General features: G+C 51.4%; 1 long non-coding RNA gene across 4 annotated transcripts; it reads right to left on the bottom strand.

The window, feature by feature from the left end:
* Positions 1 to 494: 494 nt before the first annotated feature.
* On the bottom strand, positions 495 to 27,459 carry LOC110140755 (uncharacterized). Of its 4 annotated transcripts, none has more exons than XR_011489035.1 (3): positions 27,220 to 27,459; positions 19,216 to 19,367; positions 495 to 1,705 (listed from the first exon to the last, which is right to left on the bottom strand). It is a non-coding gene; the product is annotated as an uncharacterized lncRNA (long non-coding RNA). The 4 variants fall into 4 exon arrangements; XR_011489034.1 differs by lacking the exon at positions 495 to 1,705 and adding an exon at positions 12,598 to 13,236; XR_002314831.2 differs by lacking the exon at positions 495 to 1,705 and adding an exon at positions 16,836 to 17,206.
* Between the last annotated feature and the right edge of the window lie 377 nt (positions 27,460 to 27,836).

Raw genomic sequence — 27,836 nt, 5'->3', positions numbered from 1 at the left:
CTTCTCTAGGGGATCTTCCTGACCCAGGAATCGAACCAGGGTCTCTTGCAGTGCAGGCAGATTCTTTACCAACTGAGCTATGAGGGAAGCCCTTATTATTATTCTTATTAAGAATAGTCCAAGGAAAAAAAAGAGCAGTCCAGTAGCCCAAGATGGCTTATCCCATATCACATAAATTTGAAAAACACTTGAGTCAGTTCCAATATTTCTAAGAATTTTAGGAATACTTACTTTACATAAATAATTATTTTTCTCAAAGCCAATTAAAATAGAGCTCTTCAAGAAGTTTTTCAAGTTCATTTTGACAGTACCATTCTTAGATAGAAAAATGGTATAAATACATAAACACACAGACAGATGCTCTAAAACAATGACCAGTATCAACTTGGGACTTTAAGAATCGAAACTCAAGGGTCACGGATTCAGGTAAAACCCACAGAGCATTCTGGGGGAGAGAAAGAGTCAGGGACTTATAAGGGCAAAAGGACACAGAGTTGTTCGAGTTTGTCTGGCAAGAATTATAATTAACTCTGACAGAAGAAAGGAAATATTTTTCCATGGGGGATAGGCTATCTCAGGTTATTTAGGGCAAGGGTCTGATAAGTATCTTGAGTTTCTGGAAAGTGTGCAGATGTTCTGGAGGCCAGCATCAAGACCATAAATGGTCAGGGTGCAGATCCCACTGGGGCTGAGACGTGCACACCCCCAACTTCATCCACGGCCTCCGGTCCATTCAGAGGCTCTCTTGGCAAGACTGGTGCGATTTTTATTTCCCCTCACAATGCAAATAGAGTTCTACAGTCATCAGAAAACAGACTGCTTGCGCTTTTTTCTTTTCCCCAAGTGCAGGATAGTTCCATCTCAACGTTTGATCTCTTGCGGCACCTGCAAGCATTGTGACTGGGGTTGATGAACAGGATGGTTGGGTGTGGGTTTTACTTCTAGAGTTACATTTCTGTGTTGCGAAGACTCGATGAATAGGACAAGGACTGTTATTTTTAATTCTTCCAAGAAGTGGTGCAGCCTCAGTGATAACATTAACAAGTTTTCCTGCCCATCCAACCACACTATTGTTTAGTATTGGGAAGATTTTTCGACTGGGCAGGGATTAAAGATGCCGTGGCGCCTCAGGTTTAGTTCCGTGTTTCTGTAAGTTTTTCCACAATGGCTTCAGGGTGCTTGCCCTCCTCTCCTGAGTGCAAGTCTAAACAGCCTCTACCAGGCCTGATCTCAGCCTCCCACCGGGCCACCCTCTGCCAGGACAGCAGGTCCCAGGGGCGGCTCTGGCTTTCTGCTATCTTGAGTCGGGGGTAGGGTGGGGGGTTCTCTCCAGGGAGTCGATGGGCCTGTCGCAGAAGTCCAGGGTGATCGGGTGCGGAGGACAGCCCTTAGCAGCCAGTCCTGCTGAGTGAGTTGTGGGTGTTCATGCATGTTCTCAGCTCTAATCTGGTAGAATCTCCTGAGAGGGAGGTGGGGAAGGCGAGCAAAGGGCTCCATGATCTCACAGATCTGTTCCTGTCCAGAGGCCACGAGTTCTTCCTGGTGGGGGACCAGGGCACACTTGCAGGGGGGCTGCGTGGGGGGCCTGGGGCTGAGGGCATCCGAAGACAGAGCACCAGGGTCCCAGGCCCGGTGCTGAAGGCGGTTCCTGGGTATCAGCATCCATAGATGTCTGCCTCGTGCCTGGAGGTCAGGCCGGTGTTCTCTGAAAGAAGAGAAGTTAAAAGCAGACAGCTGTATCTTGTGGCTGGTCTATGTGTTGTATGGGCTTCCCAATGCAGGAGATGTAAGAGATGCAGGTTGGATCCCTGGCTTTGGAAGATCCCCTGGAGAAGGAAATGGCAACCCACTCCAGTATTCTTGCCTGGAGAATCCCATGGACAGAGGAGCCTGGTGGGCTACAGTCCACGGGGTCACACAGAGTCGGACATGACTGAGTGACTTGGCACGCACAAGATGAAGTGCAATAGCAGGCAAGACCAGAGCCCTGTAAGAATTTACAGATGTCCTGAATGTTAGCGCAGAGAGTATATGCAATGTTTGGTAAGAAATTTCTAGATATTTTTGGAAGGAGAAGATACACTACATAAGAAAACCACATTTTCTATTATTTGTTACTGAAACAGTCAGAGAAGCCATATCCTTATGCTTCTTTGTGGCTTAAAGGTTTCTGGCCTCATAAACTATGGAGGTGAACATGTCTGTGTGTTGCGGGTGAGAATGGATGGTCTCAGTGTTAAGTGGATCAGAGTGAAGAGTCTGGGATAGACTTGCCAGAGATACAAGAGACTGAGCTTCACATGGGCAGCAAGAGGGGAAAGTTAGAGGCCAGCAGCAGTGTTTAAAATTAGGAAACTTTCAGATGGCAATCAGGGGTTCACTGAAACCCTCAGGATGCTCTCCAGTCTGCGTCTTGGGTCGGAAGGCCGGTTTGCTCACCAGGGGGACCGCGGGCGCTGCTCCCTGGACTGTCTCTGTGGACACACTCACACTCTAGTTACCTTGTTCCTCTTACACATTCGCCAGGAATTACTGGCTTTAAAAGTGACCACGTCCCTGTCTTACACTTTGGCACCTTCACGCCCAGCCCTGAGAGCCGTCCTCTGCCAGCCTGCCCGGGCAGCTCCCCTCGCCTCCCCTGGTCCGGGGTGGCCAAGCTTTTTTCCGTGTGGCTGGAGAAGGGCCTCTTGATGGTTGCCTGCCTGCTGACCGGTTGAGGTTGGGGTCCTTTGTGGTCTGAATGAATGGATCTGGTCTTAAAGAATAATCACCTTCTTCTGTCTGTTCTTAGCAGGGAGGCCTTGGCGTCTGTCCAGCACTTAATGAGAAATCATGGTCCAATTATGCTTTATTTTTTCTCCTCACTTCTTTGTGTGTTTGACATAATGGTGACAATGAAAGAAACTTGAGTGGCAAACGCGTCAATAAAATAAAAGCATGTTGCAATTATATTCTGACCTTGATGCTTTTGCTCCATAACTGTAATTTTTGCAAGATGCATTCTGTATAATAATGTGTGTTCATGGCTCTCAGTGTTTGCGTCTCGATGTTTGCTAGTAGGGTGAGCGAAAGCTACTTTGCCCTTAGAGGAAGTGACACTTTTAAAACTTGTCAACATGACTGAATGCCCAAGTTTTTTATATTAAAAAATTATTTTTTTTGTTTTTCATGCTGATAAAAATCTGGCTGCATTCCAGTTATCAGGATAAATGAGTGTGCTGTCCATAGAAACGAGCTCTTCTGTTTAAATGAAGAGCAGATAAAGCTATACCTGCGATGTATCTGATCTATTCAGTGGCAGATCACAGCACCATGATCTATGAAGTGGTTTATGCAGGCTGGGTAGCTTTTTAGATGAGGGCTCCTCGCTTTCACCTCGAACTTCTCGGGCTAAGTTCTCTGTGTCTCTGGAACCTAGATCATTTTAGACAAAAGGGGAAAGATAGAAAAGGCCGAGTCTCCCCTCTCCTCTTTCATGTGCAAGGCATTTCTCTTTCACTGGAGTCTTGGGCGATGGGGCTTTAAGTGCTATCTTTCCTTGGGATTTACAGCACCCGAGAGGACAGAGTGACCCCGCATGGCCCCTGGGGAAGGGACAGGGCAGGCCGGGCCTTCCAAAATTCTTCTGCTCACCCTGCCAGCCGTCTGCCCAGAGCAGCTGTCCACGGAATGTGAGGGTTGTGCAGCAATAATAGTTCTGATAATTCAGGAAGCTTTTTCTGTCACAGGTCGTTTTCTGGGAGGAATGTGGTAAGGCAGCAGTTTCATTATCATGTTAATAAAGTCCTGTAGGCTGTGCTATGTGGCTAAGTGTGGTGCCATTTATAGACGTGTGCTGCTTTCCTAGATTTCAGTAGTAACTTTAAATGTAGGAGAATCATGATATTGACTTCTGTACTAGCCAGTCATTTTATGTTAAGTTGCTTTTCTAAAAAACACATCATGGAGAATTGACCACGAGGCCGAGAAAATGAAAGGTTATTTTTTCGAGTCATGTTTCAATGAAATTTAACAAAAACAAGCGGGCCACTAGATTCATTTGGAGTAATGTCCAATGACTTCTAAGGTCCTAGAGGTGGTCTCAGCTTGGAGAGGTTGGTGTGCTGAGGGTGGCTTGCCTGGCTTTGCACAGGCGAGTCTGCCAAAGTTCACAAAGTGGTTCCTACATTTCTGATTAAGTTACAGCTAACACAATTGTTGAAGAGAGGCTTGGGTGGATGGACTGCGAGTGTAAGCTTTAGTCCACAGATACTTTAAAGTGAAGATTTAAGACTCCGTTTTCTGAACATCTTGGATTCATGTAATCATTGTTTTGATCAAAATATCTTTCTAATGGAAACTTCTTTCAAACTATTTGTTGGGACTTCCTGATCCCACATGTCTCGTGGCCCAAAAATCAAAACATAAAACAGAAGCAATATGGCAACAAATTCAACGAAGACTTTTAAAATGGTCCACAAAAAAAAAAAAAAAAAAAAAAATCTAGAAAACAAACAAAAACCCTCAGGGCAGCAGAATGCTCAGTCGTGTCCGACTCCTTGTGACCCTATAGACTGCAGCTTGCCAGGCTCCTCCATCCATGGGATTTTCCAGGCAAGAATACTGGCGTGGGTTGCCGTTTTCTATTTCAGGGAATCCTCCCGACCCAGAGGTTGAACCTGTGTCTGCCGTGCTCCTGCATTGACAGTCTGGGCTTTCACCAGTAGCCCCACTTGGGAAGCCCAAAATCCGGTGTACTTTTGGTTTAAGGAAGGCGGGAAGGACTGAATGAATGAACTATGTGGGTAATTAGCTGGGTTGACAAGCCATTCTTTTAAGTAGATTCATGAGAAGGAAAATCATCTTTCTTTCCTGCCTGTGATGAATTGAGTTTTTTTAATAGAAAAATTCATTACTAAATTTAACTTCTATGCCATTAACTGGGAATAAGGAAAAGGGTGGAAATTTTAAAAAGTGTCATTAAGTAGATGATTATATAACATTTAAATTAAAATCACTTCTTTGAAACTCTACTCTTAGGCTTTAAAAACCTCTATAAAGCTATTACCATAGCTTTTTTTTTTCTAACCTGTACTTTGAAGGAGAAATAGTGAATAAATACTAAAAGGTATTTTTTACACCCCAACTTTTTAAAAATTAAATTTAGAATTCCAACTTCTTTATGTTTTCTATGTAATATGTTCCACACTTATTAGTAATTCCAAACATCTAGTAACATTTGGGAGAAAAACAATATTGCACTTTAATACTAGCCTAACCTGTTGTGATGAAAGTCAAAGAGGAGGGTGAAAAAGTTGGTTGAAAACTCAACGTTCAGAAAACTAAGATCACGACATTCGGTCCCATCACTTCATGGCAAATAGATGGTGAAACAATGGAAACAGTGAGAGATTTTATTTTGGGGGGCTCCAAAATTACTGCAGATAGTGACCACAGCCATGAAATTAAAAGACGCTTGCTCCTTGGAAGAAAAGCTATCACCAACCTAGACAGCATAAGAAAAAGCAGAGACATTACTTTGTCAACAAAGGTCCGTCTGGTCAAGTCTATGGTTTTTCCAGTGGTCATGTATGGATGTGAGAGTTGGACTAAAGAGAAAGCTGAGCCCGGAAGAATTGATGCTTTTGAACTGTGGTGTTGGAGAAGACTCTTGAGAGTCACTTGGACAGCAAGGAGATCCAACCAGTCCATCCTAAAGGAGATCAGTCCTGGGTGTTCATTGGAAGGACTGATGCTGAAGCTGAAACTTCAGTACTTTGGCCACCTCATGTGAAGAGTTGACTCATTGGAAAAGACCCTGATGCTGGAGGGATTGGGGGCAGGAGGACAAGGGGATGACAGAGGATGAGATGGCTGGATGGCATCACCAACTCGATGGGCATGAGTTTGGGTAAACTCCGGGAGTTGGTGATGGACAGGGAGGCCTGGCGTGCTGCAGTCCATGGGGTCGCAGAGTCGGACACGACTGAGCGACTGAACTGAACTGAACTGAACCTGCTGTGTCTGCCAGGCGTCCGTGGGGGGCGGTGGTGCCAGCCCGGGGCTGGCGCTCAGCTGTGGGCCGCTGGGGCGGGCTCTCGAGGCGGGGTCTCGGCGGGAGCGTTGGGAGGGAGGAGGAGGTGATGTCCACCTTGCTCACCTGTGAGTGCAGGGGCACAGTTGGTGTGCAGGCCACGCACTCTGCATCCCACCTCCTTCTCCAGATTGGCTTCCTGGCCACTTGAGCAGAAGGCTCGGAGGTGTGGGTCTCCGGTGTCCAGCACATATACCTGTCCCTTCTGAGCGGGGTCCCGATTCCAGGCTGAGCCCTGGGGGTGGGGACACAGCCCCGGCTGGACGCAGAGGCTCCACAGGCGAGGTGAGGGAGGCCCACGAGGGTGGCCAGGGCGCGGGGCCTCCTCTGCGGCTGACGGGGCTGTGAGCTCCCCTCGGCCTCCGTTCTCCTTCCTGTAAAGTGGTGACAAGCGCTGCCTTGCCGAGCCGGGGAGGGATGTCAGCGAGGTGACGGGGTCAGGGCCAGGCGGGCACGGGGTGACCTCCTGGGCGACTCCTGCGCCTGCCTCAGTCTGCTCAGCTCTCCTGGGCCTGTGGGGCCTTAGGGAGCCGAGTGGCCCCTTCACCGTCGCCCTCGGGGGCCTGGAGGAGGCTCTCGGGGCCTGTGGGACAGCCGGTCACCCCAGGTCACCTGGAGGGCACCCGAGAGCTCGGGCAGCTAATCTGAAGTGGAAAGACGCCGGGCTAGAGGAGCCTCAGTGGGTCCTAAGCTTCGAGCAGGCACGAAAGTTGGCAGGCTCCCGGGAGCCCATGCGTGGCTGAGGCATCATGTCCCGGGCGCTGCTGCAGTCTATGGGCCGAGGTTCTGTGTTTAATGTATGTTCCAGCCGTTGCTCATCTGTTCAATCTCTCAGTGTGTGTGAGCGACAGAAAATTCTGAACATGTAACTGAACTGGTTGAGGAGACGGACGTTTGATGTCTCTCCAGAGTCTTCTTGCAGAGAACCCCGAAGTGTGGCTTGAACTCAGCAGTTGTGTTCCCAGAAATGTCCCTGAGAAGCAACGGCTGATGCTATTTAAAAGCTTCCTTCAGACCCACCGCCCGGAAGGCTGAGCTGGTGGAGGTGCGGGCGCCCTGGCCCAGAGCCGGCGGGGCGGGGGCCGGAGCCCGTGTCCCCGGGCGCCCTGTGCTCCTTGCCTGCCGTCACAGAACTGGAAGGGGCCCAAAAAGCAACTCGACCAACCCCTGCCCCGGAAGAGCATTTGTAAACGGGTTTTTTAAAAAAAGTCCAGCTGAGGTCGAGACACGATCCTGTCACTTGGCAGCGGCTGAGCGTGGGGTTAAAACTTCCAGAAAGTCAAATGGAAAAAAGCCACCATGACAGAAGGAGATGAGAGGCCTTGACTTTATGGGGCAGCGTGCCGCTGCCTGAGGCCGACAGGCTTGCGTAGATGGTTCGGTTGTCCTGTCGTTGCTGTTTAGACGCTAAGTTGTGTCCAACTCAGCGACCCCATGGACTGCAACCCGCTGGGCTCCTCTGTCCATGGGATTCTCCAGGCAAGAACACTGGAGTGGGTTACCATTCCCTTCTCCAGGGCATCTTCCTGTCCCAGGCATCGAACCCAGGTCTCCTGCCGTGGCAGGCAGGTTCTTTGCCGCGGACCCTCCGGGGAAGCCCCGGGTGTGGCGTGGAGGGCGTTAACTCGGCAAACCGCTCCTCAGCTGCCGCGCCTCTTTTCTGAACTAGCCAACTTTGCAGGTACATTCACAGCCTGTTGGCTAAACATGTGCATTCCTAACCCCTGTTTAAGTTATCACTCCCTTAGAAGCAGGCAACTCCAATGATTTTTTTAAATTAACAAGCAAAAACCTTAAATTTACATAAAGACTGCAGTAGTAGTACAATAAAGCATTTCTCCTGAACCGTTTGAGAGTAAGTTGAGGTTGTGATCCTCCATCACTCTGATGTGCTTCATTATGCATTTTTTTTTTTTTTACAAACAATGCCTACATGACTCTAAAATACTATCAGAATCAGGAAAGTAGTGTTGATGCATTATATGTTGTGCAGTAACATTCCTTAAAATTACCCCTATCTAATCTTCAACCCCATTTACCATTAACCCTTAAACTTCAAGTTTATAATTGTAATAAAATGAAGCAAATAGCTTTTCTATATCTTAGTAACATCCAACTATAAGATGTGATAAAAATATTCTTCACATTATAGCAAAAACTATACCAGGTGAGGGATATCACCGTAAAACACCCAAGATATACAAAGTAATTTTGTATATACAAAAGATGTCTCTGGGGGGGGGATGTAATGAAGTGAGGTGTTTCCTTTTAATTGTCCAGAAATGGACCCAAAGTTGACAGGAGCATAAGAAACAGAAGCACAAACTCCATCACATAAAATATGAAGACATTAAAACTCCAACCCTTTAAACAGGAGAAAGTGCTGCTAAAGCAGTGACGATCTCATGGGTGTAGGGATTCAAGTGTGCAGTTAAAAAATAAATACAAAGGGACAGTGCAGAGCTGTTTTTAACATCGTTAAGTTTACGGGTTAAAAAAACCATACAAAATGACACTCCGTATTTTAATTCTACTTTGCATTTTCTCTGAGAATGCATGCTTGCAAATGTATAAAAAATTTGAAAAAAGCGTAAAAAACTGATGAGCATAGCAGGGTTAGGGAGTAGGGGGAGGCACGGCTGTTGTTTACTGTTACTCGTTAGCTTTCTGGAGCTGCTCAAATGCACTTGTATTGCTTTATTAGAAAGATAATTGTAAAAATTACCAATTCTTTCTCCTGTTGTCAAGCAATAGCGATCAGACCAGACCAAATTCTTTTTCTTTCCTGTGTCTCCCACTGACTTGAACTTGCAGAAATGTAGCTAAAGATGGTCTGAAATGACTAAATAACACCGGGAGAAATAGAAATAACCCTCTTGTGACTGGAGAAATAGTTACTACAACCACATCCCCGGATAGAGAGGTTCACGGCTCAAGTCAGGGTGAGACACAGGCTGGATGCAAAAGAACCTCAGGAAGGATCTCAGACACAGCAGGCCCATCTGGGCTTCCTTGGGGCGTGGTGGCTGGGTTTCCAGAGCAGGTGCCTCAGAAGAACTGGGTCAAAATGCAGGACATTTTTACAGCATCACCTAGCCTCGGAGGTCACCTCACATCAATCCAGCCACGCTCTGCTGGTCAGCACGTCACAAAGTCGGCCCAGAGTCAAGTGCAGAAAATGGCTGACTGGAGAGAAAAGCACTGAGGTCACAGTTTGGAAAAAAAAAAAAAGAAAAAACCTTGGGATGAGAGATACTGTGGCTATTCTTAGAAATTACAACCTGCCACTGAACCGTATGCAAAAGAGTGTTTGACAAAGATTCCAGACATCTGTGCTTCCCAGGGAGCAGGAAACACAGATTATCCTTGCGAAGTGAGTTAAGACACAGTGAGGCATTTCAGTGTATGTTTACTAGTTTGCTGACTTAATAGGCAGGCTTCCCTGGTGACTCAGTAGTGAAAAATCTGCCTGCAATATAGGAGGATGCAAGTTCAGTCTCCAGGTTGGGAAGATCCCCTGAAGAAGGAAATGGCTACTTGCTCCAGTATCCTTGCCTGGGAAATTCCATGGACAGAGGAGCCTGGTAGGTTGCAGTCCACTGGGTCACAAAAAGTCAGACACGACTTAAGGACGAAACAGCAGCAACACTGATACAGAAACAAGATAAAACAAGATAAAAGAAGCCATCCATCACCATTCAGCGAGTTTTTCAGGTTTTATAAAATGTGTGAGAAAGCTGCGGGGTGGTAAATAAAATAATTGTGTGCCTCTGCAGTTAGAACTCTGCGGGGCTCGGCTCCCTCTGCTCCCAGCCTGGGTGGTCTCTCTGAGGCTGTCAAGGGCTCCGGGGAGGGTCAACCTCAGCTTAATAACAGCACAGGAAGAGCGACAGAAGCGCACAGGCTCCTGCCGTTTAGAATCCGGCTTTGGTGGCATGAAGAATAAAGAAAAGACCGTCTTCTGAAACAAATACTGTTACTGCGCCGGTGTGTAACCACGTGCACAGGAAACGCGCTCTCCGATACAGCCGGTGCGGGGTGGGGCAGGCGGGGACGTGGCCTCTTTTCAGGTCCGAGTTAACACTACTGATTCCTACTTTGGCCCCTTTTCATCAGCTCAGGGTCCACGGTCCGTCCCGCCACTGTCTCTGTCTGCCTGCTTCTCACCAAGGCTGTTCCTTTTCTTTGACAAAAAGCTTTGGACCCGCTCTGCCGGCTCCCACCTTCCTGATCTAGAAGTTGCTTTCCCGTCTGTGCTCTGGAGGCCAGCTCAATTAGGCTGGGTTTTTCTAGATGAAATTGGGGCTAGATTCCTCCTGTGCTCCGGGGTGTTGAGACCGCCGCCTCGATGCAGGTTCGGTGCCGCCTGGGTTCCTGCCACTGGCGTCTCAGCCCAGCTGCCTCCAGCTGCCGGGATGGCCTCTCCGACTCCGGGGCTCCCTCCTTGCCTGGCTCCCAGGGCACAGGGGTGACCGAGATTTCTGGGGGCAGCGTGCCCTCTGGACAGAGTCCGGGCCACCGAGAGGACATTTGTGCCGCCCAGCACAGACCTGATTAGGTGCCATCATTGTTAGCCTCTGCTTTTCCCTTTCTGTGATGGGTAGAAAAGTGAGCCGACCCATCCCCCTGCCCGGACCACCTTCAGAGCACCACCCCGCCTCCAAAGGCTTTCTAGAGCGCCCTCGGATGCTGCTGCTGTCAGAACCAGGCCTTCTTGCAGATGCTGCTTTGACATTCTTTGCGTCTTTCCCCCAGCCTTCCCTTGCACACAGATGACAACCGTGGCCCCAAGACAAAGTCCTGCTCTTTGTAAAGCGACTGATGTTGGCTTCTGGAGATGAACACAAATTAGAACTCCAGAATTAGAATCATTGATTAGACCAAATGAATGGAAATCATTCACCTTTGGCAGTACGTTTGATTTTTTAAAGGAATAATTTTCCTTATCTCCTCATCGGCTGCACTGGCCCTTTGCTGCTCTGCGGGCTTCTCTGCAGTTGCCGTGAACGGGGTGAACGGGGGCTACGCTCTGGTTGTGGTGGTGAGGGCTTCTCACTGCAGCCACGCCTCTTGCTCCAGGGCGTGTGGGCTCGGTAGCTGTGGCCACGGGCTTAGCTGCTCTGCAGCACGTGAGCTCTCTGCCAACCAGGCTTGAACCCGTGTCTCCTGCATCGGCAGGTGGATTCTTTACCTCTGAGCCACCAGGGAAGCCCCAGGTTTGATTTTCAGAGTGTTAAAGTTTAAATGTCTAGTCCTCTCTTGATGGTCACTTTTTAAAGTTCTCTGCATCAAAGCTCTAACCCCAGAGCACTCGGGGCCTGCTCCCGAGACGCGCATCCTGTGCCCAGCATGCAGGTGACTCCTCAGGGGGCGCCGCCGTGAAATCACCCCCTCTTCCCCAGCCTCTCCCCAGCCCTTTGCCCTGCTTTTAATGGTGGTTTCTCTGACAAGAGTCCGTCTGCCGAACGACAGACCCCACGCCGTGCTTGTTGGCCTGGACAGCACCAGGCATCGCCCGCTGGAGCGGGCAGAGAGCTTGCTCCCGGAGGCCCGGCCTTCCCGGTTGAGCGGGCAGCCGGAGGGACACAGCTGGCCTACGGGAAGTGGCAGAAACCCCAGCTCGCTCACGGATCACCCAGACCTCACAGGCCCAGCTGTCCCCTGATCTGAACCAGTGACCTCGAAACTCGAGTCTTCTCCCAGCTGGAACGTCCCGTCACATGCTGTTTTATTTTAAACTCTGGCTTCTCCGCAGAGTCCTGCGCTCAGACGCCCCCGCGGGGTCAGATGGCTGCGGGCACCGCCTGCCCAGGGCCCAGTGGCTGTGGCGGCCTGGGATGCGGGCTCCTCACTGGCGCCTGGGGGCGAGCCCCTGCCTTGCCCGGGGGGATGAGCCACCAGCAGGGCCCGCTTGGGACTGGCCCCACCCCGCAGGCCTGGCCTGGAGAGTGTCAGAGGTCAAGGGTGGCTGCCCCTCACCCCCACCCACCCAAAGCGGCTCCCCAGCCAGTCGTCCCAACCCGACTCAAGCTGGCTCTTCCCCCACACCCCCGACGGGACTTGAATGAGAACTATCAGGGCAGTGGTGACTGGAGGGGCTTCCAGCTCGCCCCCCACCTCACTGGTCCTCCCGCCCCGGGGGGGCCTCCGGGCCGCCTGTTAGGCTGGTGACTTAGGCCCTGGAGCCTGGTCACACCCTCAGAGCTCTGCTCCTGGGGGATGGTGTCCAAGGGTGCGTCAGGCCTGCCGGGCCTCTGGAATTCTCCCTTTGGGGCCACAGCGTCCTGCCTGCTGGGTTGGCTGTGAGTCCCTGGAGCTTGCCCCGTGCCCTCCTACGACAGCCGCTGATGTTGGGGATGCCGGTGCCGAGGTCACATCCTCCCCCTAGGCCCCCAGACTGAGGCGGGTGCTCAGGAGCTGGACAGATTGTATTTCTGGTCAAGCCGGACTTGAGAGCAGAGCTTGGACCTGCGCCCCAGCCTGCACGAAGGTGGGCTGGGTCACAGGCCGGCCAGAGCCCGGTCCTGGGGAGGGAGGCCCGTGAGTCTGTCCTCTCTGGGGAGGGATGACAAGGGAGGGAGAGGAAGCCAGTTTTCCCATTCACCTCAAGGAGGCAGAACTCCGATCACATGACTGCCGTGGGCTGAGCAGGGTTGCCCGGCTTCCTGTCCACCCCGAACCTCAGGATGTCCGAATCAGGGTGTGTGCTGAGGCTCTTCAGAGGAAATGGTCCTGGGCTGGGGTGGCCCTCGGTCTGATGGCTGATGTCCCCGTAAGAAGAGGAGGACATCAGACGCAGAGGGCGGGCGGCCGCGTGAAGCGGGCGGCAGAGTGGGGGTGACGCGGCCTCAGTCCTCGGAAGCCTGGGCCCGGGAGCTGGGGGAGCGGAGGACCCCCCCGCCGAGGCCGCAGAGGCGTGCAGCACACCATGATCTCAGACTTCTGAGCTCCAGGCCTGTCGGGGGACGCACCTCTGCCGTGGGAAGTCACCCCGTGTCTGGTTCTTGGCTGCGGCGGCCTTTGCTGTTGCTGCTGCTGGTCGCTCAGGCGTGTCCGACTCTTTGCAGCCCCATGGCCTCCCTGTCCTTCACCGCCTCCCGGAGTTTGCTCGAGTTCTTGTCCACTGAATCAGGGATGCCATCCGACCAGCTCATCATGGCGGCCTTGGGAACGAATAAAGCGCCAGGCAGAAATGAGGACACGGTCGGCGGGGGGGCTGTTCTCTGTAAAACCTCAGGGCCCACGGCCTTGGCGTCACGCCCAACTCCTCCAGCCACAGGGACGCACACGTGTTGTGTGACCCTCAGTGGGCCTCTAGGTCTAGCGCTCCCTCCTGCCCCTCCGGAAACCTTGGCTTGCGGTGCGTCCCGTACGCAGGGTGGCTCTGCAGAGGGCCCGGGGCTGCTCACTGCAGCCTGAGGTCCCCCTCCTCAGGGACAGGGAATGGGGGCACCCCTTCCCCGAGCCGCACCCCCTTCTGTGTGAGGTCCTCATTCACGGATCCACAGGGCCCGCCCAGCCTCAGAACTGCTTCCAACAATCTGTTCCACGAGACTGCTTTCCCCGTCAGGGGTGAGTCATAACACTGAGTCACAATCTGTATTAAAGCTATGATTCCCAATTCCAACGCACTTGGAAGTTTACTAATCCATCCTTAGAGTTGACTGAAGGTTTTTTCCACTGTAAGAATCTGACACCAAAGCCATCGTACTGGCATCTTGGAGGTGACTGATTTTGGTGGGAACAGGAAGAAGAAAAATTCAGGCAGAACACCGTCTGCCTGGAAGCGTTTCCTGGTCCCCGTCAGCTCTGGCCCCTGTCCTGAGCCAGTAGGAAGTGACAGGCCAGCCCTTGTGACCGAGTTAAGAATGAGAACGTTCAAGAACATTCTTTCGTCCCCACACTAATCAGCGCACATTCTTCCCAAGCCGTTTCACAGCGTGTTGGTAGACGAGTCTGACTCCTGTCCTCAACCGACAGCTAGGAAACACCCCCGTCACCCCTCAAGCTCTCCGGAAGATGTACAGTCACTGGGTGATTCAGAGCTTCGTCCTTTGGTATAGTTTTGAACGAGGAGGATTTTCTTTGCTTAAGTTTTGCAGATGAGCTGTTTGCTTCAAGTTCTGATGTTAATTATCTCTCAGCCATTGAACTTTTGAAGACAGTTTCTTGACTGTTTTCTGCCGGGGTGTTCTCCGCTGTGCGGCTGTCCTGGGCCGTGGGGCGTGGAGTGGCATCGCTAGCCGCTACTCACTGCAGCAGAGACCTAGCCGGCCTGGCGAGACCTTGTCTGTTCGTTGGGAAGCCATCCTGCAGCTTGTCTACCCCTGGACCCCCTTTTGGGCCTTCCTGGTGGCTCAGTGGGAGTGAAGCCATCTGCTAATGCAGGAGATGCGGGTTCAGTTCCTGGGTCAGGAAGATCCCCTGGAGAAGGGCATGGTAACCCACTCCAGTAGTCTTGTCTGGGAGACCCCATGGACAGAGGAGCCTGTCGGGCTACAGTCCATGGGGTCGCAAAGAGTTGGACACGACTGAAGCAGCTGAGCAAGGACCCCTTGTGCCTGCAAGGGGCCAGCTCTGGGACACGTGGGCATCTTGCCAAAGCGACCTCTGAGCGCTCCATACGCTCACCAGGCTGGGGAGAGCTGCGGTAGACCCAGCCCTCCCGCTGCGCAGGTGGAGCTCCGTGAGAAGGTGCCCACCTCCACAGCACACCCGTGGCTCTGCCTTGACCACCCAGCAAGGCAACCGTCCCCTGGCTCCACCCGTTGACTGTCCAGGGCTCTCTGCCGCCTGAGGCAGTTGGGCTCATCTTCTGCCATCGAGGGGAAGTGCTGTAGCTGGACAGGGCGGCCATGGGCCTGATGGCTCTCCATGCCTGTTTGCTTCCAGAATTCCTCGGAGACACCTTGCAGGGAAAACTGCAGCTTCTTGCAGGTGTGATCACAGCTGATGACTGACATTCGCATTTGAACCTTGAGCTCTTCCGAGAAGGACAAGAGTATATAAAACAACCAGCTACCTGGAGTCTAGATTGCTGGCCTCAGCTGGGACTCAGGTGTGTTTAGATCACATTGGCTGGTGAAGTGACTCCATCTCCTGGCAAAAATCTGCTTCATTTTGTACCCTGAAGTAATTTTCGGCAGAAATACGCCATCCCAGCCAAGTCCAATTTGATTTATGCATCTTGCCCTTGCCCACAAATGTTAGAAAAGCTTCCTAAGGAAATTAAATTTACAAAAGTGGCTGAACTTCTGGTCAAAAGTGACCTGTTATAGGGAATGTTAATTCTAAGTCAAACGGGGGCAACGGGTGCAGAACAAAAACCAGATCTTCTGGATGATTCGGGATCGCTTTCGTGACAGCATGTACATGAAACACTATCTCAAAGAAACACTCTGCACACTCTTGCTGCTTGTTAGATGCTAGTCTAAGGGTTTTTCTATTTTTAGAGATTAACTATGTCATCCAGTGGAAAAAGAAACCACACTCAGTAAATTCCACAGCTTTAAGTATCCTATTTCCCAAAAGGATTACGTTAAGACCTTCCGACCTCCCTAATTCTGGTTTAAAATTTTCACAAGTGACTCTGTGTGACATTATCTGGCTCATATTTTTATGTCTTTATCTCCAGCGCTGTGATGTGCTCAGTTATGTCCGAGTCTCTGTGACCCCACGGACTCTGGCCCGCCAGGTCCTCTGTCCATGGGATTCTCCAGGCAAGAATACTGGAGTGGGTTGCCATTTCCTCCTCTAGGGGATCTTCCCAACCCCGGGATCGAAGCTCCATCTCCTGCGTCTCCTGCATGGGCGATGGATTCCTTACCACCTGGCAAGCATGGATAGCCAGTAACTTGAACTAAATATCAGAAAGTGTGGGTGACAAAATAGATGGTGAGGGGACAGAAATATATGAAATCAACAACATTTAGACCAGGCTTTCTCAGATGAAATTTTGTAGGGAAACTGGTCGATTCTAGTCAAACAACTAGACATTTTAAAATAACCGATTAATAATTCATTCCATTTTCAAACTTGTTCAATACATTTTAACATTTAAAAAGGTTGGTTTGAATGATGTACACAAATGAATAAACACACCTCTGGGGAGACTGGAAACTCTCAGAGGAGCAGAAATCACGGGGTGAGGAGACTATCACTTAGAACCATAGCGGTAACCAGACCAATGGGTCAGCCTGCTGAGCTGCGGGCTCTTTACCGCCTCTCAAAGTATCGATCCATCCCCACAAAGTGCTAATCAGAGAAGGGAAAGAAGCCGGCAGAAACCCTCCAGGAGTCTTGCCTGGAGAATCCCGTGGACAGAGGAGCCTGGTGGGCTACAGTCCATGGGGTCACAGAGTTGGACACGACTGAGTAACATACATACACGTGTACAAGAGACACGCTCGGCCCCTGGCAAGTGGCCAGCCGGGTGCACCCAGCACATGGGTGAGTACATCACCGGGGCTGGAAAACCGTGGGGCCCTTCAATGTTCACCCGAAACCGTCACAACATTGTTAACTGTAAAACAATACAAAATAAAAGCTTTTTTTTTTTTTTAAATTTCCATCATGGGTCAGAAAAGACTCGACAGAACTCGGCTGTTTCTGAAGCCGCTGAGAGCACAGGGACCCGCCACCCCGGGCTGCGCCTGCGGCGGTGGATCCGTTCTGCGCGTCCGGCCGGGCTGTGGTCCCGCCCCGGGCGCCCTGACCCGGCGCCGGGCTCAGCGAGGCGTCCGCGGGGGCCCGGCGGGACCGCGGCCAGGCGGGCTTCCTTTCCAGAGCGGCAGTTGTCCCAGCTGCCACCAACGCCTCCACACCTGACCCTCTCATTCACGTCCTCGGATTCTTCACCGCGTCCCCAAACCACCCCCGAGCAGCTGGGCCGTCCCAGCGCCTTTGCCGTTCTTTCTCAGCCGCCTGGGGGAGAAGTTCCGGCTGCGCCCGCCCCGGGCTCCGCTCTCCGGTTCCGGCTCCCTCTGTCCTGAGGCGGGGATGTTGTCAGCAGTCTTAGGACACAGCCTCCCGGACAGTGGCCTGTCACTTTGAACTCCTCTGTGGTGGCACGGGGCTGCGACCGAGTTTCCTGCTCATCTGAACGCCTTGCAAACAGCAAACAGAAACTTCAAACTGAAACATGATAGGTTAGCTGTTTGTTTTTTTTTAATATTTTTTGTCCCATAAAATGGAAACCATCACATTTTATCTCTTTATTATAGACACACTCTCCTAATCTCCTATAAATATGCAACCTCAGTAGAAATCAAACATGAAACTCATGTTGAAGGAGAAATGTCCCCAAGATGCTCTGGATTCTGCATCAGAATGAGAGCGCCTGAGCCCAGCTCTTGTATCCAGTAAATTAAAACCAGAGACGCAGATGTTCGCCCAAGATCACATGAAGTGTGACGTAACGTCATTGATTTTAAAGCGCCCAGTTTACGTAAGAAATAAGACAGAGGACCACAAACGGGAGCCCGGACCACAGTGTGGGTGAGACAGGGCACCCGGGGGCACAGACCACTCCCACCCGGTCGCCAGGTGTGCCCAGCTCTGGCGTCGGAGCTGGCACATAGGAAGTGTTCAGGAAAGATCCCCTAGGCTGTTAGCGATTAGACGCGAGAGGATGGCCCAGTCAGCACGTCACTGCTTTTCCTCATCTACATGCTGACTCTACAAAATGGGAAATCATACGTCTTGTCCACAGGAAAATGCCAATTTACGGCTACAATTGGTTATGAAATAGAAATATGAGCTGAGAAAATGCGGAGCTTGGCAAGATGAATCTGGAGCTCTTTGTGTATCTTCTGTCCTTGGCTGCTTAAAACATGTTTCTTTTTTTTTTTCTTTTTTTTTTGAGTTTCATTTATTTTTATTAGGTGGAGGCTAATTACTCTACAATATTGTAGTGGTTATTGCCATACATTGACATGAATCAGCCATGGATTTACATGTGTTCCCCATCCCGATCCCCCCTCCAACCTCCCTCTCTACCCGATCCCTCTGGGTCTTCCCAGTGCACCAAGCCCGAGCACTTGTCTCATGCACCCAACCTGGGCTGGTGATCTGTTTCACTGTAGATAATATACATGTTTTGATGCTGTTCTCTCAAAACATCCCACCCTCGCCTTCTCCCACAGAGTCCAAAAGTCTGATCTGTACATCTGTGTCTCTTTTTCTGTTTTGCATATAGGGTTATCATTACCATTTTTCTAAATTCCATATATATGTGTTAGTATACTGTAATGGTCTTTATCTTTCTGGCTTACTTCGCTCTGTATAATGGGCTCCAGTTTCATCCATCTCATTAGAACTGATTCAAATGAATTCTTTTTAATGGCTGAGTAATATTCCATGGTGTATATGTACCACAGCTTCCTCATCCATTCGTCTGCTGATGGGCATCTGGGTTGCTTCCATGTCCTGGCTATTATAAACAGTGCTGCGATGAACATTGGGGTGCACGTGTCTCTTTCAGATCTGGTTTGCTCGGTGTGTATGCCCAGAAGTGGGATTGCTGGGTCATATGGCAGTTCTATTTCCAGCTTTAAAACATGTTTCTAAAGTCTGTAGCTCTCTCTCTCTGTTGGGAACAGAATCCAGGCCTCGAGATGCACAGCAGGTGGGGGCGGGAAGCTCACCTTCCAGACCAGTCACATTGGCGAAGGGCCCTCCCTGCCCGGGCACGAGCTTGTCTTCACTCCTGACATCTGCAGGGGTTTGGGGGGTTGGGATGTGAGCCCACTCTTTCAGGGACTCTGCTGCTGCTTGCTCACTCATCTGTGTCTGACTCTTTGCGACTCTAAGGGCTGCAGCCCGCCAGGCTCCTCCGTCCACGGGCGTCTCCAGGCAAGAATGCTGCAGTGGGTTGCCATTTCCTCCTCCAGGGGATCTTCCCAACCCAGGGATCGAACCCGAGTCTCCTGTGTCTCCGCATTGGCAGGCGGATTCTTTACCACTGAGCCCCTGGAAAGCCTTTTCGGGGTGCAGTTCAGCCCATCACATGCACCCCTGGGGCCCCTTTCCCCTCCCTCTGGTCGTGCAGGGACCCCAGCGCCTCCTGGCTCAGCGCAGCACTGCCCTCCTTCAGGACTCAGGGCCCACTCCTCTCCCGCCGCCTGGAAGCTGCCCCTCCTCACCTGCCAACTGTGGACTCAGGAGCTCCTCTCCTCCTCAGAAGCCCAGGAGGCTCCCCGGGGTATGGTCAGTCATCTGGTCTCCTTGGAGGATAAAAGATGCAGTGGTCCCGGTGAAGATTCATTTTCCTTAAGGCATCTCCACCCACTTCCTCCTGTTTTGTGGAAACACGAGAGGTAAGTACTCCCTGGGGCCCAGGGGGGCGCCGGTGAGTGAACCCCACAGAGAGACCTGGCACTGACCACCCCACAGGCCAAACACGACCGTCCGGGTTCTCCGAGAGTCATCACCACACACGGCTCCTTAGAGGTCCCTTCCCGTGAAGCCATGGAATATGGGAATAAGGCGGAAAACCAGGAAAGGGGGAGTAAAATGCACTAGAACAAGAGGCGGGAAGGACTAGTGAAGAAGGATTAAAGCAGAGAGGAAGACAAAAACATCACAAAGAGACAGAATGGTGAAGGGGGTGGGGCTCATGAAGCAAATAATATAGGAATAGGCAGAGTTTATTAAAAATTCTGGCCAACCTTTCTTGTTAAAAGTAAACATAAACAATAAGCCAGTCACAAAAAGACAAATCTGGGTGACTCCACGTTTATGAGACCACGGAGTCGTCACACGGAGCAATTGATGCAGGTGCGGACGCTGGAATCGAGAAGGACGAGGTCTCCCCTCTCCGCTGACCGCGTGTCATGTCCATTGTGGGAACCGAGGGGTTTGGACCACGCGCGCCTGGAGGGTTAAATGAGAGACCCAGATGTTCTGAGTCAAAGATGCAGCGCTTACAGCTCTGTCCACTCACCAGAGAGCGCTTTTACAGCCCAACCTCTTTCCCCCTCTTCTACTAAACTTCAATGCTGACTTGTAGCTCCTATGAGCAAAGGTGGTGTCAGAGCTCACAACCATTGATGATCTCCTGTATTGATTCTACCTGCACTTACCACTGACGGCCAATAGGGGGTGTTAACCCACAGCTTTATTCCTATTCTGCTCAGTGATATCAATCGAGCAGCATAGCAATGTGTCAAATTTCAATGCATTTATTAAAACATAAATATTTAACTTCTTGAATCTCATAGGACTTTTATCACTCTCATTAACTTCCCTTATGTAGTCTTTAGTCTCAAAGCTAATTCTTAATGTCTACAAATACACTTTAAAGGATATGGATGCATTTGAAAGTCAACATCTAAATGGAAACTGCTTACCCACAGAAAAGCTCAGAAACCCTCAATGTACCACCAGAAGCATTGTTTACAGAGGCGCTGCTGCATCTGTGTGGGCACCAGGACAAGATCCAGGGTGTCGCCTGGCGACCCCTCCTGCCCCCGCTGGCCACTGCTGAAGAGCCAGCGCTTTTCCAGCTGGCTTCATTGTAGCCGTCTCGCTGTTTGTGAACATGAAAAACTGTGCTATATTGTCTGTCCAAATTCTTCTCGATACTATGTCCACGAGATTGTCCATATTTTGAGTGAAGCAGTGCTGCATGGTAGTATGCATGCAATACACATGTAGCATATGTGTAGCATGTGTGCACCACCCATGTAGTAATGCAACACAGGCAACATACATGTGGTGTGTATGCAACACACACGTACTCTGCACGCAACACATGTACTATATGTGCACCACATGTAGTATGTGCGGCACACGTGTGATACACATGTGGTATATATGTACTGTGTATACAGCACACATGTGGCATATGTGTAGTATGCATGCAGCGCGCATATAGTATATAGAGAGGATGTAAGCAGCATGCTGTGGGTTCACAGATCATCACAGTATAACGTCTACAGTCTGAATATACTGCATTCATTTATCCCTCCTACTGCAAGCCAGCAAAAGGGCCGCTCCCAGCACTAGCTGTCGCGAGTGATGTGGTTGTGAACATTTCACACTTGTGTTTCGGTGCACACTTGTAAATATTTCTGAGAGCTGCATATTTAGGAGTAGAATTGCTGAACAGGTTTCCTGAGAAGTGGTATGAATTTACGCTCCCACCAGCTGCAATTTTTCTTGCTCCACAGCCTTACCAACGTTTGATATCACAACCTATTTTTCATGTGTGACTTGTTTTTACTCGATATACAGTTTTTCCACAGTTTTCCAAACAGTATAACTTTAGCTGGCTATGAGGAAAAGAGTAATGACGATTAGGAGCTGTGTAGCCGTGAGTGCACAGGAGTCCCGGGAGGCTCAGTGGTAAAGAATCCACCTGCCAATGCGGCACACACAGCTTCCACCCCTGGGCTGGGAAGATGCCCTGGAGAAGAAATGGAACCCACTCCAGTGTTTTGCCTGGAGAATCCCACGGACAGAGGAGCCTGGTGGGCTACAGTCCGTGAGGTCCCAAAGAGTCAGACATGACTTGGTGACTAAACAGCAACAATAACGGTTACAAGCTCTCGGAATTCTTACGCAGCGCACAGAATATTCTGATGGAGCTCTCAGGACCTTACTCAAGTTAGGGAGATGGGGGTGTTGTGGATATAGTCCTTTATGCCTACTCATTTTAAGCCCATGTTACATTTAAGTTGCTGCTGTGCTAACCCCCAGGCCCTAGCGCCATCAGCACTGGGGTGGATGGGGAGCATCTAACACCGGTGGGAGAGCTGGCCCTTCCTTGCACAAGGGGGCGTCACAAGCTCAGCCTCGTTCCCGTCACTCGTCGCCAGTCCAGAGGTGACGGTTGTGTTACAATACTGACATCCCTTCAGTGCTGTTGGCAGCTGAAGTCAGGAGACAGTGGGCTGCAGGTGGCGTGCGTGTCCAGTGTGTATGAAGTGGGGCTGGTTCTGTCTTTTCTTTGGACCTGTGAACTGTGAACACACAGAGGAAAACACAAGCGTGGATGCTGGGTGTCCTGCCTGGGCCAGGTCACTCCACAAGCGTGGACAGGTTAGAGAAGCTTCCAGAATCATGACATTCACGCCTCTTAGCACAAACGAGTGACTTCAAAAGACAACATTTCTTCCGCGTTCCATGTTTCTTGGAGAATTCTGTAGTTCTCTGAGCAGAGGTCAGCACATCTGCCCAGTCTATCCAGGTGGCCCACCGCCTCCGGGTTACGGCCACACCCCCCCTCCCACCTGCCGCTGTCCTGCCCGACCTCTCCGGCCAGGGGAGTGGACCCTGACAAAGGAGCTCAGCGGCACAGCCGACTCATCCGCGGCTGGGGCGGATTTTCTAGGATAAGCAGTTCCTCTTATGGGCCTCCGCGCGCGTCGTGTGTTTGCAGAACTCCCGGCTCAGGAGTCCGGAGGGGACCTCTGTCCACAGGGGCAGCGCTGCTGGTCCCGCAGAAAGCAGTCTCTTAGGATCAGGTTGGGCTTCCCTCGGAGCTCAGTCGGTAAAGAATCTGCCTGCAATGCAGGAGACCCAGGTTCGACCCCTGGGTTGGGAAAATCCTCTGGAGAAGGGAATGGCAACCCACTCCAGTGTTCTTGCCTGGAGAATCCCGTGGACAGAGGAGCCTGGCGGGCTCCAGTCCGTGGGGTCACACGAGTTGGCCGCGTCTTAGTGACTAAACCACCACCACAGGACCAGGTTGTGCCAGGTTCTACCTAAATGAGCTGATCAGACATAAAGCATGCTTTTTTGAACCAAAATAAGGTTTTTTTCCCCTGAGTTTAGAAAGTCAGTTGTAATGAATTTTTTAATTGTAGTAAAATGTTGTTGTTGCTGTTTATGTCACTAAGGCATGTCCAACTTTTTGTGACACCATGGACCACAGCACGCAATAAAATATACAAGACGTAAAATTTGCCATTTTAACCATTTTAGGTGTACAGTTCAATGGCACTAAATACATCCACACTGCTGGGTAACCGTCACCACCATCAGCTCCAGAACTGTTTCATCTTCCCAACCTGAAAATCTGCCCCCACTAAGCAGCAGCTGCTCCCAGCCCCCGCCCCCAGCAGGCAGCCACTATCTACTTATTTCTCTGCTAATGTGACTCTTTGTCGTTCAGTCACTAAGTCATGTCTGACTCTTTGCGGCCCCATGGACTGCAGGATACCAGGCCTCCCTGTCCCTTACTATCTCCCGAAATTTGCCCAAGTTTATGTTCATTGAATCAGTGATGCCATCCAACCACCTCATCCTCTGCCTTCCTCCTCTGAAAGTGAAAGTGAAGTCCCTCAGTCGTGGGGACTCTCTGCTACCCCTTGGACTGTAGCCCATCAGGCTCCTCTGTCCATGGGATTTTCCAGGCAAGAATACTGGAGTGGGTTGCCATTTCCAGGGGATCTTCCCAACCCAGGGATTGAACCCGGGTCTCCCACATTGCAGGCAGATGCTTTAACCTCTGCACCACCAGGGAAGCCTCCTCTAGAGACCGCATATTAGTGGATCAGACAGTATTTGTCCTTTTCTGTCTGGCCTCTTTCACTTAGCATCATGTCTTCCAGGTTCATCCACGTCAGTGCCTGTGTCAGAATATTCTTCCTCTTTATGGCTGAATAATATCCCTTTGTATAGATGGACTACATTTTGCTTATTCATTTAGCTGTTGATGGACACTGGAGTTGTTTCCATCTTTCGACTGTTGAGAATAGTGCTGCTGTGAACATGGGTAGACAAGTATCTGTCTGAGCTCGTTTTAGATTCTTTTGGGTCTATACGCAGAAGGCTTCCCAGGTGGCACTAGTTATAAAAAAGACCCGCCTACCAATGCAGGAGACTCAAGAGATGCAGAATTGATCCTGGGTCAGGAAGATTCCCCAGAAGAGGAAATGGCAGCCCACTCCAGTGTTCTTGCCTGGAAAATCCCGTGGACAGAGGAGCCTGGCGGGCTGTGGTCCATAGGGTCGCAAGTCAGACACGACTGAACAACTAAGCATGCATACCAAGAAGTGAAGCTGCTATGGTGATGCTGTTTATTTCTGAGATGGCACCGCACTCTTCTCCGCAGTGGCTGCGCCACGTCCCGTCCCGCCTGAGGGCTTCTCACTGTGTTGCCAGGGCCTTTCTCTTCTTTGTCGGAAGGTTTTTCATGCTAAGTGTAGCTTGTTATTTATAAGGCTGTTCAGATGACTTCTCCTTGCGTAGGCTCGGTTGCTTTAGCCTTCCACGTCAGTCACCTGCGTGACGAGTCTGCTGCGCAGAACTCATCGCGTTTCTCCCTGTGGACAAGGTCTCTCAGCACCTACCAGATAAGCTGGATGCTCGCAGTGCCCACCAGGGGGTCGTCTTGGGCCCACGGATGTTCAGCCTCACCAGGGGCCTCGCGCAGAGGGGGGTGCATGCGGACACCCGGCGCCAAGAGCAGGATCAGCCACTGCGCCCCAGGAGGAGTCCTCGCAGGGTCTGTAAAGCAGCTCGGGGACCCTGCCCCAGCCCCCAAGGCTCAGCCCAAGGCGGGACGAGGAGCAACACAGATCCTCCTTCCCACTGCTGGCTGGGAGCAGCCTTGGCGAGGGGTGGGGGTTCCGCGGCGTTCTCATGAGCTCCTGGCCGCCCGCTTGGTGAGGAGAGGACGCCCGCCCTGCACACGGAACGCAGCCACGGTCAGCGATGCTCCCAGCGGGGGAGGCGTGGAGGGGGACAGAACGCATCCCTCGGGGCCACACGGGGGACGGCAGGGAGCAGAAGGAACCGGGGCTGAGAGCGGCAGATGCCGCAGTAACGTGAGGCTGGGGGCCCCGGGGCGCACGACCGGGCCGGCAGGGAGGCGGAGGACGGGGTGGTGGGGGACTGGCTCCAGCCGCTGGGGCCCTTCCCTGGGGGTGAGGGGCCGGGGGCAGAGCTGCTGAGGCCGGGGGCTGCACAGTCAGGCCTCTGGGGCCCCGTGAGGCTCAGAGACCCCGAGGCAGCTCGCGGAACTTCAAGTCTCACGCGCAGGGCGCTGACGAGCCCGGCTGGAGGTGGCCCCATCTCGGGGCCCCGACACTCACAAGCCTCCCCGTCCAGAGGTAGGGTGGTCATTCCCGCCACCAGCAAAGGTACCTGGGAACACAGGGGACACCCGGTACCGCTTTCGGGGGGCACAGCTGGGAAGCGAACCCAAGGTTTCCAGGGTCAGGGAGAAACACAGACACACACGCTGACCTGCGTCTCAGGGTGGCGACGGGAAATGTTTACATGCAGATGCGCGGATGAATTGAAAAGTGAGACAGCTCTCCATCTCCATCATTTCCAGAGTTACTTTTTATACGTGATACTCAGTTATAAAACCTGGGGTGCTGCACTGTTTTTATCAATTGTGAATGGAAAAGAAATTACAATGATACAACCTAGAGTAAATGTTTTTGACACCTACCGCTTTTGGATCACATTAAAAATATGTATTTCTGTTGTATATGCATTTTGTAGGCAGAGAACTATGCTTGAGTGATTAGTAAAAGTCTCTCTAACATAACAGGACATCACATTAAATTTAAAAGTAAGTCACATCAGACAAAGCGCACTACCAGCGAGCGTTCCACGTTGTTGTACGGCCTTCCTGTTTCCCTTGTTTTGGGATATTTTATCCAGGCGTTTGGACCCGCTTCTTTTTTGTTTGTTTTTAGGACTGCATAGAATTAATTGCTTCTAATCTTTTCTTATTATAAATAATGCTGTAATAGCCAACCTCTTACCTATGTTATCTCACAGTTGAAGGTTAAATTTAAATTCCTAGAAGTGGAATTACTGATTTAAAGAGTAAGTCCTTTTGTAATTGTGAAAGATGTGGCCATATTACATTTGTCAGATGTTGTGTCAATATATACTCCGCTTTCTGTGGAGAAAGTATATTAAAAGTACAATTTTAAGGGAAAGAAGTAAAACGTAAATTTAGACCTTTGAAGAAGAACTTAGTGCATTTTAAAATGGATAATGGCGGGTGTGAAATTTTTATGGTTAGAGATGCCATTGAATACCAAGGAGGGACCTGATTTTATTGTTAAGCCAATGTTTATAATTGACTGAACGTTACATTCTTAACTATTTTAACTTGCAAATAAAACTTTTAGAATCAACTTAAAAATCTGCAAGGCTACAATGGTTTTTCCATGAGTAAAAATGTATGAAAACCACCGCTCTAAGCCCCAGCTTATACCTGGTTTGGTGGCTGGGTTTTGAGGTCTGACAGAGCCGATACCAACACTTCAGCCATCCACTACTGCCCTGACCTGAGCCCCCGGAGCGGCCCCCCGAGGGGCTCCCAGCCCTGGGTGGCTGTGCTGCAACTGTGCCGCCCGCATCTGTTCTTTTATGACAGTAAACATTAGCTTGAGGATAGAACAATAAAATTATTAAGTTGTAAGATAGACAGGCACATGGAGAATAATTGTAAGGTGTCTGTGAGAATGAATTTCAAGTCTTATCTGTCAGTCTGGGTTTTGGACACCTGTGTGTGTTAGTCGTTCAGTTGTGTCTGACTCTTTGCAACCCCATGGACTGTAGCCTGCCAGGTACCTCTGTCCATGGGATTCTCCAGGCAAGAATACTGGAGTGGGTTGCCATGTCCTTCTCCAATATCTGGGTTACTATAATATTCTTTATGGAAAACAGGTAGACGCATCTTAGCTTTGCTATATGCTCATGATGAAAACTGTCCACATAACTTGAGATTTCCTACATTGCACTGAGCTGACCAGTAGGTCAGTCCAATACTCTTACCCATCCTATCAGCTTGTTCAAAAGCTTCGCTCACTGCCTCGTGAGGAATAAGGTAAGATGCCGCTATGACTGCAAACAGCTTTTCCTGCGCCTAGGTCTGTGTTGAAACCTGCCCCCTGGTCTCTTTCCCTGAGACCCTCCTCCCCACCAGCCACCCCACCAGCCAGCCACCCTGCCCTCGGACGTCACCCACCTGGAGGTGGGAGGTGGAGACAGTGGCCACATAGGTTCTGAGCTGCCTGGGACAGGCGTGACGACCCTGGTTAGCGACAGACAGTGGGTGCACTCCCCTCACCACCACGGCCAGGGCTGAACTCTTCCCGGGAGAGACAGGAGGACCGGGCACGTTCTCAGCCCTGGGTGGGGCAGAGCTGTCTTGCCAGCAGGCGGCCACTTACCTGTGGAGACACTGAGGCCTGGGCCGGAACATTCAGGACCAAGAAGCAGACCTTGGCTCTGGGCAGGAAGCGGGGCTCTGGACTCTCAGAACGCCAGCTTGTTCCCTGGGCTAGAGGGTGACTTGTGAGTGCACAGACCAGCGCTCAGGTCTCCTGCCCGGCAGGAGTACACTCTCAGGAGGACGCCTCTCTCCCTTTGGACCCCCTGCTCCCCTATCCCTGGCCACGCCCCCCTCTGTGGTCCCAGCGCCCCCTGCTCCCCCATCCCTGGCCACGCCCCCCTCTGTGGTCCCAGAGCCCCCTGCTGTCCCTTCCCTGGCCACGCCCCCCTCTGTGGTCCCAGCACACCCTGCTCCCCCGTCCCTGGCCACGCCCCCCTCTGTGGTCCCAGCGCCCCCTGCTGCCCCGTCCCTGGCCACACCGCCCTCTGTGGTCCCAGCGCCCCCTGCTGTCCCGTCCCTGGCCACACCCCCCTCTGTGGTCCCCAGCGCCCCCTGCTGTCCCTTCCCTGGCCACACCCCCCTCTGTGGTCCCAGCGCCCCCTGCTGTCCCTTCCCTGGCCACGCCCCCCTCTGTGGTCCCAGCGCCCCCTGCGGTCCCGTCCCTGGCCACGCCCC

This window comes from Odocoileus virginianus, chromosome 8, assembly GCF_023699985.2.
Source record: "Odocoileus virginianus isolate 20LAN1187 ecotype Illinois chromosome 8, Ovbor_1.2, whole genome shotgun sequence".
In the NCBI taxonomy this organism is placed as follows: Eukaryota; Metazoa; Chordata; class Mammalia; order Artiodactyla; family Cervidae; genus Odocoileus; species Odocoileus virginianus.
Note: the sequence above shows the minus strand (reverse complement) of the source record. Positions and strands in the feature narration are given on the sequence as shown.